Source organism: Patagioenas fasciata, chromosome 15 (genome assembly GCF_037038585.1).
Source record: "Patagioenas fasciata isolate bPatFas1 chromosome 15, bPatFas1.hap1, whole genome shotgun sequence".
In the NCBI taxonomy this organism is placed as follows: Eukaryota; Metazoa; Chordata; class Aves; order Columbiformes; family Columbidae; genus Patagioenas; species Patagioenas fasciata.
In genome coordinates, this window is record NC_092534.1 from 9,273,683 (window position 1) to 9,284,676 (window position 10,994).

The 10,994-nt window shown below is 56.0% G+C and overlaps 1 long non-coding RNA gene across 2 annotated transcripts; it reads right to left on the reverse strand.

Annotated features, from left to right (window-relative positions):
* Positions 1-252: 252 nt before the first annotated feature.
* Positions 253-4,682, reverse strand: LOC136108548 (uncharacterized). Of its 2 annotated transcripts, none has more exons than XR_010652402.2 (3): positions 4,514-4,682; positions 3,752-3,796; positions 253-470 (listed from the first exon to the last, which is right to left on the reverse strand). It is a non-coding gene; the product is annotated as an uncharacterized lncRNA (long non-coding RNA). The 2 variants fall into 2 exon arrangements; XR_011741438.1 differs by lacking the exon at positions 253-470 and adding an exon at positions 479-1,559.
* Positions 4,683-10,994: the final 6,312 nt, after the last annotated feature.

Consider the following 10,994-nt stretch of genomic DNA (forward strand, 5'->3'; position numbering starts at 1 on the left):
GTGCTGGAGAATCCACCACGCTCCTAATAAGTGGAAACTGTAGGCGTTGGGTGGTGTTGAAGCTGACAATGAAGATAGAGATTAGTGATGACGGGCAGTACCAATTAAGGCTAATCTGCCTAATGGCCAAGTCTGAGGGTAGTGTGTGTGACTGATGGTGACAAGTGATGGCAGCCGGAGGAGGCCACATTGACCACAGAGATGTAAAACAATGCTGGTGGCAGACAGAGCAAACAAGTGGTGACACAGTAATCTGTTACTCAGGGTATTTGTAATCCTGCAGACACATCTGGCACGGACCGCACCGTGGTCCCACGCTTCTCCTGAAAGATCTAACGGGCAGCACTGGAGGCAAGACCTGTCTCCACGGCTTCCCGCGGGCAGCACAGAGTGGTGGCACAGTCTGGTGTGACATATCAACAGCCAATATCTCGGTCTGCTCCAGCCTGGCTCTGCCAGTGCCCTCCAACCTGGCAAGAGGAGGACAGAGTCAGTAGGGTAGTGCAGGAGGTGTCGGAGCCCCACAACGCAGCCCAAGGAGCCCAAGACCCCACTGAGCCCTGGCAACCAGCTGCCCACCACCGGCCACCCGCCCTGCCACAGCCCTCATGCCGGCAGGTCCCTTGCCAGGGGAGCAGCCCTGTGCCAGCAGTACAGAGCCCCATGAGCCACTAGCTGGGGCAGCTGGCCAACAGCTGTGCAGCTAGGGTGCCGGGGCAGACAGGCTGCAGGGCTACGCGTACACTGGGTCCTCTGTGGCCACTTGTAGCCCAGCTTGGCTCTGGGCATGCTGCTGGCATCCCTGTCTCCTCCCATGCTGCCATTAAGCCTCATGCAGCAGAAACACTGGCGCGTCCCAGCACCGGGGCAGGCAGTGTGTGAACGCCAGGCTGGCCCTGGGGGACTGGGGCGGTACTTCACACGAGTGAAAAGAAAAGGGCAAAACTTGTCAGCTTGCTGCGATAAGAGCAGTCACACAAAGCAGGCGCCGTTCGCAGAGCAATATGTTAACTGTCATCGAGCCTGGCAGCACGACAAGGGCCAGCACCTCACGCCCATCAGATTTATTCTCTGCCTGAGGTTAAAGCAGGGCTCTAGTCCAAATGACGCTGGTGCAGATCAGCTGCAAGCTGCCTGAGTATGACCACAGGGTTATTAGCACTGGTAGTGTGCAAGCAAGCTCCATGACTGCTGCTAAAGGCTGAAGCTGTGCAACCAAGCTCACCAAGCCTGCCAGGGGCATCTCTCCAGGGTGGGTCCTCTCCGATCAGGAGCAGAACCGGAGCTCTGCTCGCACCAGGCCATGCTCTCCAGCACTCAGTGCCTTTACTTGGAGGCCTTCCCAGCCATGGTGGTGATCAAGCTCTGCCCAAATTCCTCCCTAGCAGGGCTGCCCTGCCCACACTGCAGCAGCCCAGCATGTACCTGCATCCACCAAACACTGTTCTCAGCACTTGCTTCTCCAAGATGATCCAATCAATGTGGCTGACGGAGCTGGTGGCACCCTGGTGCTCCCATGAGGATGTAGTGGCAGCCCAGATTGTGCTGGCAGCTGGGGACTTGGAAAGGAGAGTGGTGGTGGTGGTGGTAGAAGCCCAGAGCTGTCCTGGCAGCCCACGCCACAGTCCTGGCAGGAGGCACCAGTAAAGGACACAGGACGCTCTCCACCGGCAATGCTGGGGACAAGCAGTGTGGCACAGCAGCACAGTGCTGCTCCTAACCGGAGCAGGAGTTTTTGGAGGGACCTGTCCCAGCACTAGGGCATGGAAGGGTGCTACCCATTCTCACCCCCCCACACGCTGATCTTATCACCAGCCTCAAGACTCAGACTCATTTTTGTCTCGATTTTGAATTTGCTCTGGTTTTGATTTGGGGGGATGATGCCATATCTAGTGCACAGCCCTTGATCAGCACAGCACCGGCACACACGCACACACAACATTGCCAGACTCAATCACACATGTTTGCTCAAGACCTCTTGGAAATCTTTGGATTCAGACCAACTTTTCTTTTCTTACATGCGTGTGTTGTAGTCTGATATTTATAGTTTACTTAAAATAAATGGGTCCTTATGTTTCCTGCTTCCTGCTCCTGAGGCGAGGGTCTCATGGGGTTGCTGTCTGTCTTATTCTCTCTTTCCTCAACCTTTTGCTATTTTTTTCCTCTTCCATAAGCATTTTTTCTACAGATCTTACATTTGCCGGATGCTGCTGAGCCTTGTCCCAGGTTCTTTCAGTGGGAGCCAAGCACAGATCCAGGCCACAATGCAGACTCGCAGCACTGGAACGTGAAGATGCAGCACCCAGACTCATGGCTACAGCACAGAAGGGAAGCGGACAAGAGTCTCCCTACACACTTTTGCTTGCCCCATTTGGGTTGCAAGCATGGGGCTCTCCCCTGCAACCCTCCACTCCAGGAGGGATCTTCTCCCCAGATTAGGGTGCGGTGCTGCCCAGTGGAGCCTCATGAAGGTCTCTGCTCCCACCTGGGCCAGCTCTGAGCAGGCTGCTCCCAGGTTGCTCCAGTCAAGGCCTGAGTATCTCCAAGAACAGCGATTCCTGTCTCCAGGTCCCTATCCCAGTATTTTAGCACCATCACAGTGGCCTCATGATTTGTCCTTGCATTTACAGGAAATTTCCCTTGTTCCAGCTCCTGCTGCTGCCTCTCACTATCTTTCTGCACACTATTGAAAAGCTCTGGCTGCATCTTCCCTGTGCCCTTCCATTTGGTTCTTGAACAACCAAATGCCCCGTGCCCTACAGCAAAGGGAGCACAAGTCCTCGATGGATGGTGGAAACCTCCTGAGGAACCCAGTCCCTCACCAAGTGCAGGTCTGGGGGAGCTAGAGAGGGGGACCCAGGAGACCCCATGCGTGAGGAGCAATCCCCAGGTGGCTGCCTGTGCCTTGCAGCGTCTTGCAGCACAAGATGTGGGGATGTTGCTAGAGCACCTCTGCAGACAGCGGGAGGACAGAGGGATTAAACCAATGTTTGCATGGCCTTTCCCACCCAGCAGCCTCTTGGCAGCTCTCTCTGTTGCAGGGGCCGACAAGCCCCATTTATTTTGGAAGAGCCGTTTGTTTTCTAACCCTCTGCTGTGAAAGGGAACATTTGCACTGCAAAAACTATCCTCTCTTCTTGTTCCAGACCCTGGGGCTCCATTTGGCCCTGTCTTCCCATGGGTAGCCCACCTGTACACACACACGTGCAAGCTCACACCCAGCCCATCTTGTAGTATGTGACTGGGATCCCATGCTCCCTGTTTACACACTGGCCTGCACACTGCACATGCAGACACATATGTGCAGGCTCAAAGACTGCCACCCATTTGCAGGCATGTAGGCTCACAAGAGTGAAAGCTCACATACTGCACCTTGCACGCACCTGTGCAAGCTCACACTCTGCCTCTTTCCGCACACGTTTGCAAGCTCTCACACTGCACCTCTGCAGGCAGTCACCATCACCCTGGGGGGGCCCTTTTCCTCACCCTTGAAGCACCACTTTGGTGCCCGGATAAGCCCAGGCAAGCTGGAGGAGAGCTGGTTGCACGTCAGTCCCCCTCTCAGCCTGCTGGGTGGCCCAAGCACGATGCCTGGCAGGACTGACTCTGCAGTGGCTTTGAGGACAAAGTGGTGCCCAGCACCGCTCCGGCCGCAGGCAGCGCTGTGCAGGCAGTAGGACTGAGCATCCTGGGAGAGGCTGAAGCCTCCCTCCACCCCAGGCACAGACAAGACAGCACCCACAGCCCTCACCCGAGCAGCAGTACCCCACCACCTCGCCAGCTCCTGGGAAACACCCTGCAGAAAAAAAGATAATCATAGAATTGTAGATTCATAGACTGCTTTGGGTTGGAAAAGACATTTAAAGCTCATCTAGTCCAACTCCCTGCCATGAGCAGGGACATCTTCACCCAGATCAGGTTGATCAGAGCCTTGTCCAGCCTGGGCTGGGATGTCTCCAGGGATGGGGCATCCACCACCTCTTGGGGCAACCTGGGACAGGGTCTCACCACTCTCAGTGTAAAGAATTTCTTCCTTGTATCTAGTTTGAATCTACCCTCTTTTAGTTTAAAACCATCACCCCTTGTCCTATTGCAACAGGCCCTGCTAAAAAGTCTGTCCCCATCTTTCTTGTAAGTACTGAGAGGCCACAATAAGGTCTCCCAAGAGCCTTCGCTTCTCCAGGCTGAACAACCCCAACTCTCTCTGCCTTTCCACACAGCAGAGCTGTTCCACTCTCTGATCATCTTTGATCCCAAAGGCTTCATCCAGGAGGAAACCTGGATGCAAAGGCAGGAGTAAAGCCTGGTTTTCTCCTCCAGACAGCCCTGCAGGCACACGGTCCCATCAGGAAACACTACCAGCTGATGGCACCACACAGGCCAGGGCTGTTTCCCTACGGTATTTTGACCTCAGTTACTTTTTTTCTTTCCTTTTCTTTTGTCTTTCTTTTCGCTCTTGTCATTCCTTATTTTATCTTTTTCTTTGTCCTTTTCTTTTTTAATTATATCTTACCTTTCCTTTTTTAATTTTTCCTTTTTTTCTTTTTCCTTTTCATTTTCCGTTTCATTTTTCCTCTCCTTTTCTTTCCTTCCTCTCTCTTCTCTCTGTTCCAGCTGCATGCAATCCACGCAAAGAGCATTTGACTTTCACACACCCGTTAATCATTTGCCAGCTTGGCTCATGAGCAGTGCTGTGGCACATGAGTGCAGGAGCACCATAGGGCTGGGCTGTGAGTTAGGGTTGGGGCAGCAGGGGGACAGCAGCAAAAGCCTGAGCCCCCGGTGCCTCAGAGCACTGGAGGTGGTAGCGTGGCAGGACCCATGGCAGGGAAGCACTGGTGGATGCCCTCACTGTAATGAGCAAAAACCCCCCACAAAACTGCTCCTGCAGATAGCATGACAATGGGCTGAAAGAAATGGCCTCCTCAAAATGCTCCCGCTGGGATTGGGGCCGCCAGCAGCCACTGCCTTGGCAGTGCTGCCTCACCAGCACCCAGCAGGCAGCTCTGCCCACCCTGCTGGGGCCGGCTCCCTACCCCGGCATGGCCCCGGCTCGCTGCTGAAAATCTCCAAATTTCTGTGGATAAAGTGCCCTCGGAGAAAAGGGGATTAACCTGGGCGAGGGGTGGCCTCAACTCCAGGGCTAGAAGATAAATTGGGCTGCTGGGTGCAAAGTGACACAAGAGTGGGGATCCTCCCTGCCCAGCTGATCCTACAGCTGGCCTGAGGCCCTGGAGGTGGATGGCCATCTGAGTGCACAAGAGGAGCGATTTCTGACAGCAAATTCTGACGAAGGGAGGAGCACACCAAGTGTCAAGCAATATTTTCTAGTGTTTCTGGGCAGTTTCTGGGTTCATGATGGAGGAGGGCAGCCTGGCACTGGGATGGCTGCAGAGGACAAATCTCAAGCCTCACAGCAAACCAGCTCCAGGATTTACACCCATGAGCTCAAACAAACCTTTCTCCAGGTCTTCATCAAGCACTTGGTCTTTGCCCAGCCCCAACCTTGCTGCCATTAGCACAGCCCTCCTCAGCGGGGGGCCCTGGGGTGGTATGATGCCATCATCCCACAGCAAGAAACAGGAACCAGAAAGCCAAAATGCCCAGAGCCCCCATGGGCTGCTCACAGCAGGCTGAAGACCACATCTACCAGTCATGAGCACAAATTCCTTGGCCATCCTCCATGTCCTGCACAGCCTGCAGGCATCAAGGGACTTTGCACCCACCAGGGAAACCAGGATTTGGGAGGCCCATGGGAGCAAAGAGCAGGGCTTTGGGAGCAACCTCACAAATTAACTCCCCGGACCCCCAAAGCACTGTGCAGTGGGAGGTCCCATGGGAGCACCAGGGCTGGCCATGCTCTCCCCCAGCACTTTGACAACTCTCCAGCTGCTGGGACAGAGTTGACGTCAACTGGAGTAAAGCACCACCCCACAGAGCTACGGGGTCAATGTAACCTCCGGCTGTCCTGGGCAGCCTCACAGAGACACCGCTGAGAATGGCCACAGTCACCTTCGCACCCTGAGAAGTGTCCCCCACCCACGGACCATGGGACGCCCAGTGTGGCCCCAGCAATGGGCACGATGCTGCCCACTCCCACAGGGCCTAAACCCTCCCTGACACCGACAGCTCCCAGTTCTTTTTCTCCTGGTACAAGGAATTCTCAGAAAGGGTCCAGGGCATCCAGCTTGGATGGGAGCTACAGCCAAGTGCCTCAGGCAAGCCACGAGGATGCTGAAGCATTTCAGAGCACAGGGGCAGGCCAGCGGGACCTGGCAGGCGATGAGACGGGAGGACAATACAACGGCCCATTTGTGCTCCCGGCTCCTGGCCCCCCTGTCCTGCCCCATGCCATAGTGAGGCTGGTATTCAGGAATTAATTGATGTAATTAAAGTGTGGCATGACTTTGCCACGGCCTCTGAAGGCGGTGGCAGTGGGCCAGGGTCTCTGGGTGGAGGAGGAGCCCCTGGCGTGCTATTCTCCCTATAGAAAAAGGGTAGATCTTGGGCAGATCCAAGGCATGAAATCAGTATAAAGAGATTGTCAAGGAAGCATAACGGTGCCGGTCTTGCCGCCATCAGCACCTGCAGGGTGATAATTCACCCCAGCAAGCTGCTGCATCCCATCCTACCGCAGCAGCACCTCTGGTAGGAGAAGCCAAACCCAACACTGAGTGGTGCCTGGGGATGTGCCAAGCCGGCTGGGCTCTGTGGTTGCTCCACTCTGGTTCTGCACTGTGGCTCCTGAGAGCAGGTAAGACTCAGACACAGGGCTGGGGCTGTAATGGCAGTTTGGAGTCCCCTCACCCCACCTCGGAGCACACACTGCAGGACAGGAATGTCCCCAGCCTTCCCCCTTCCCCTGCCCATGCTTTCAGAGGCGGCATGATTCAAGCAGTGACAGTAACAATATCCTGACACCAAGAGCACACAGGGAGAGTGAACAGAGCCTGTCCCTGATTTCTGACTGCTTGCCCGGGTGGGAATAATTTTCCCGCTGGGGTTCCTGTGTCAGAGAGCTGCTGAGCCTGGGGCTAACCGCAGCGCGCCAACTGGAGCCCTCCCAGCTCACTGCTGGCCTGGCAAGGTTGTAAGCAAACTCCCTGGTGCTTTCAGCAGCCGGGGGAGAATGGAGCGGCACAGACCGCGAGGAGTGGGATCCCACACAGGGCTCTGTGGCAAGCTGGTGACAGGGAATGCCTTATTGTTAATGAGGTGCAGAAGAGGATGCAGACATCCACCCCCTCGCCTCCCCAAGGTCACTGGCTCTGCAGCCACCCCAGCAGCTTTCTCCGGGCACTGGAGCAGTGCCAGGCTGACCCTGACGCTCCTCCACATCTCCCCATCTGAGCACCGAGCATGCCTGTGCCCGTTGGAGGGGATGCAGGGGGCAGGTCAGGGTGCTGGGCCACAGGTGACCAGTCTGAGCCCGCTAGCACCAGGGCAGTCTGGTTACTGCAGGATGGAAGAGTCCATCACCATCCCTACAGCACAGGGACAGCATCAGGACCAACCTCTGTCCCCTCCTGGGACCTCCACAGCCCCTTGCACTGCTCCACCACCCATCATCCTGGGCACAGTCCAGGTAACAGTCTGACCTCCCGCCAAGGAGGAAGGACAAACCAGGAAGCTGGGGATGAACAGCTCTGGTGTAAGCATCTCCCCAGGGTCTCCATCCCAGCACCACTGCACCCCCTGTGGCCTCAGGCAATGGGCTGCACCTTGGTTTCCTTTAGGAAAGGGAGAAACAAGCTATGTGTTGGCTTATTTCAGATGGCCATTTGAGGTGATGGTTGTCCCTGTGCCAGAGTGGTAACTACAGCCAGGCAATCTATCCTGATGGGCCCTGGGATGGCAGAGCAGGATCACAGAGCAGGTAGGGCATCCACATGGCTGCAGCCACTGGGCTCACTGCTCAAGGGATGAGCTGGGAGGGCTGCACCTCCAGGGACCATCCCAGCCCCTCATCCAGAACAGCAGGAACCACTGGGTTCCCAACACCGCTTCACCAGTGTGGAGTGGGAGTGAGAGCAGACATGAGATCAATGTCCACAGCAGCCACTGGAAAACCAAACAGAGCAATCTTGCTGTGCTGCAGATAGTTGGGGCTCTTCCTGTCCATACTTTCCCAATCTGAGGGCCACTCCTACAAGCCACCATCAAAGTTGTGCACCGGCTCCTCTGCCTGCAGAAACCACAGTTCCCATGCCTTGCGCACTCCATCCTCCCACAGTCGCTCGCCAGACACTGCGGCTTGGCCTGTGCACCACGGACTCGGCACGAGCACGCTTGTGGCTCAGGGTAAACAAACAGCCTTTCCTCTGGGACAGTTGCCTCTTGCCACCGCAGCCACCTTCAGCTGGCCTGTCTGTGGCGGCAGCACGGCTGAGAGGTCCAGCAAGGTCCACCCCTGTGGTCGCTGTGGGCTCAGCTGCCGGCGCTGCCTGCCACCAGGGCTGGCAGAGAGCAGGACTGAAACAACAAACAAACAAGAAACATGCATGGCTTGGCTACGCCTGCACATTGGAAACAGAGATAAGCTGCTCCGAAAGCCCAATCCCAGCAAGGCAGCAGAGCAGGGAGGAGAGGGCAGCAGAGCTGCCATGCACTGGCCAGGGAGCTGACAGTCCCAGCAGGTGCCAGCTCCCACCTTTGGGTGCTCAGAGGGAAAGCCTCCCAAGCTGCAAGCAGGAGTGCCCAGCCACGCTGCGGCTGCTGGCTCTGCTGTACAGCACCCAGCTCCAGCCGTGGGATGCAGGGAGGTCGGGCCGGGTTGGAGAGCACAGTTCCATCCCCTTGCACTGCAGCCAGCCTAGCCAGAGGCCATGTGAACGAGCACACACCATGACAGCAGCAAAACGAAGGGCAGTAAATAATTAAGCTGCTGCGGCTGGAAGCCCCTGGGCACCTCAATTTGCCTGCAACCAAACGAGGGCTGGAGTCAGGATCTCTGCACCCAGCTCACCACCCTCTCCACTGTGCAAAGACCCTCGTGCTCTATCGTGGCAGGAACTGCAGTCTCCTCCTTGGGGTCATTATATTTTTCCAAATAACCAATCTCACAATTGAAGGTTGGAGCAGAGCATCTGCTGTGGTACTGGGACTGAGTTATTTCTGCAGCCCTGATTCTTTGGAAGCTGCTGAAGCAGGCGAGAGAATAGTTCACAATCCCCTCAAACGCACCCGACCTCCCTGGAGGAGCTGGCTGAGTTAGTGGTTTGAGCAGGAGAAGACTTGTGCTTTATTCCCAGCTCTGCCATTGACTCACTGGGTGGCTTTGAGTGAATCACTTCCCTCGGTGTGTTTTCAGCTGGGAAATGCCAGCTGGGGCAGCTGGTGCTCCCCAGGCACCAGGCAGATGTACCTGGCTGTCTGCAGGACAAGCAGCAAAGGCACAACATGGTGAAGAAGGTCAGACGAGGTCATGCGCATTAGCAGGCACAAGGTAAAGCAGGCTGACAGCCTGAGGTGCACCCAGCCTACCTGAAGTACAGCCTGCTGCAGGCAGAGTGGGGACAACACTGTATGTGCTACTGAGGTGGTTTCCTTCCTCTCTCCTCTGTGCTGCCTTCCTCCATCCCCCCATCCTTGGAGCCTGTCTCTTCTTTGGAGAGCCTCACGTGCTCCATCAGTTCAGGGCAGATGGGGTTCCCACACTCCCTTCCCAGTGCCATGTGCCTAGTTGGAAAGATCCAGGTCAGACCTAGCAGTGGTGTCCCTCGAATCTCAGATGCTTTGGGAAAAGGAGGCTTGTTGCTAGAAATAAAACTTTAAATGTTCTGGACCATCATGATGACTCAGTGCTGTTAACGCTGCGCAAGCTCTATAGTTTCTGGGCTTGCACTAGCACAGATGCACACCAGTTGGGGGCTGTACCCACCAGCTTGTGAGGTGTTGCTCCTGTGCACATCGTGGCACTGGGTTGGGCAATTGCAGCCATCAGGCACTTGGGATAGGTATTGCCAGGTTCCTGGAAGAGCTTCCAGAAGAAGCCTATGGGACGTTACAAGGGGATGAAGTGAAGGTAAGAAATGCAGAAACTGGTAGGGAATGTGGATGGTTGCTTCAGGTCAGACATCAGGGTGAGAGAAGGAGGTGCAATAGGCAGGCAGCGTTGCGGTTGTTTGGAGGGTCAGTCCATGAATACAAACACCCGTGATGATATTGGCTCATGGTTTCCTTCCCCATGGCATTACCCAGGGACATGATGTTGTCTGCACTTTTCCAAGGAGAAAGTTGTGGCAGCACGAGGCAAGTCAGCAACAGAGGCCAGCAAGAGCGCCTTTGCCAGCGCCTTCACCACACACAGCCTTCCCAGGAGGGCACACGGGTGCCCTGGCTGTGCAGCCAGGCGCCAGCCCCTCCACGGTGCAGGATGAACAGCCACAGTGACAGAGAGAGGAAAACACATGCATTGGAACAGAGGTATCTTCCACAGAGAATGTGGCTACTGGTATCCCAGGGGAGAAACAGAGAGGACAGGGAGGGACCTGCCAAACAAAACACGCAGCAGTCACCAGCAGTCAGCTTTGTCCCCAGGGCTGGGGAGGTTTGAGATCAACTCTCCTCTGCCACAGACCGTGGTGTGGCCCTGGGCACATCAGTCCCAGTCCCCACGGGGTCACTCCCCAGGGACGTTCCCACAGACTGTGGCAGCTCTGACCGCAGCCAGGTCACAGCAGAGCCAGGTGAAAGCACAGGAGTTCCTCCCAGGGCTCCATGGGCCTCCCCTGCCACTTCCAGCAGATCCACTCCTGAAGCTGGAACTGTTTGCTCCCCTTCACTTCCCAGCTGGCTCCAGCCAAGGTAGAGAGAACTGCCTGTGTTTTGGGCAGGCAGCACTGCTTGCCTGCCTGCAGCTGCCTGCGGGCAGGGGAAGAGCACCCTCTGCTGCTGCTCCAGCCAGTGCTGATGCAAATCCAACACGCAGCTCCCAGCCTGGAAAATGAGAGAAACTCCAAGGCCCCAGCTTGTCACCAGTTTAATAGGCACAG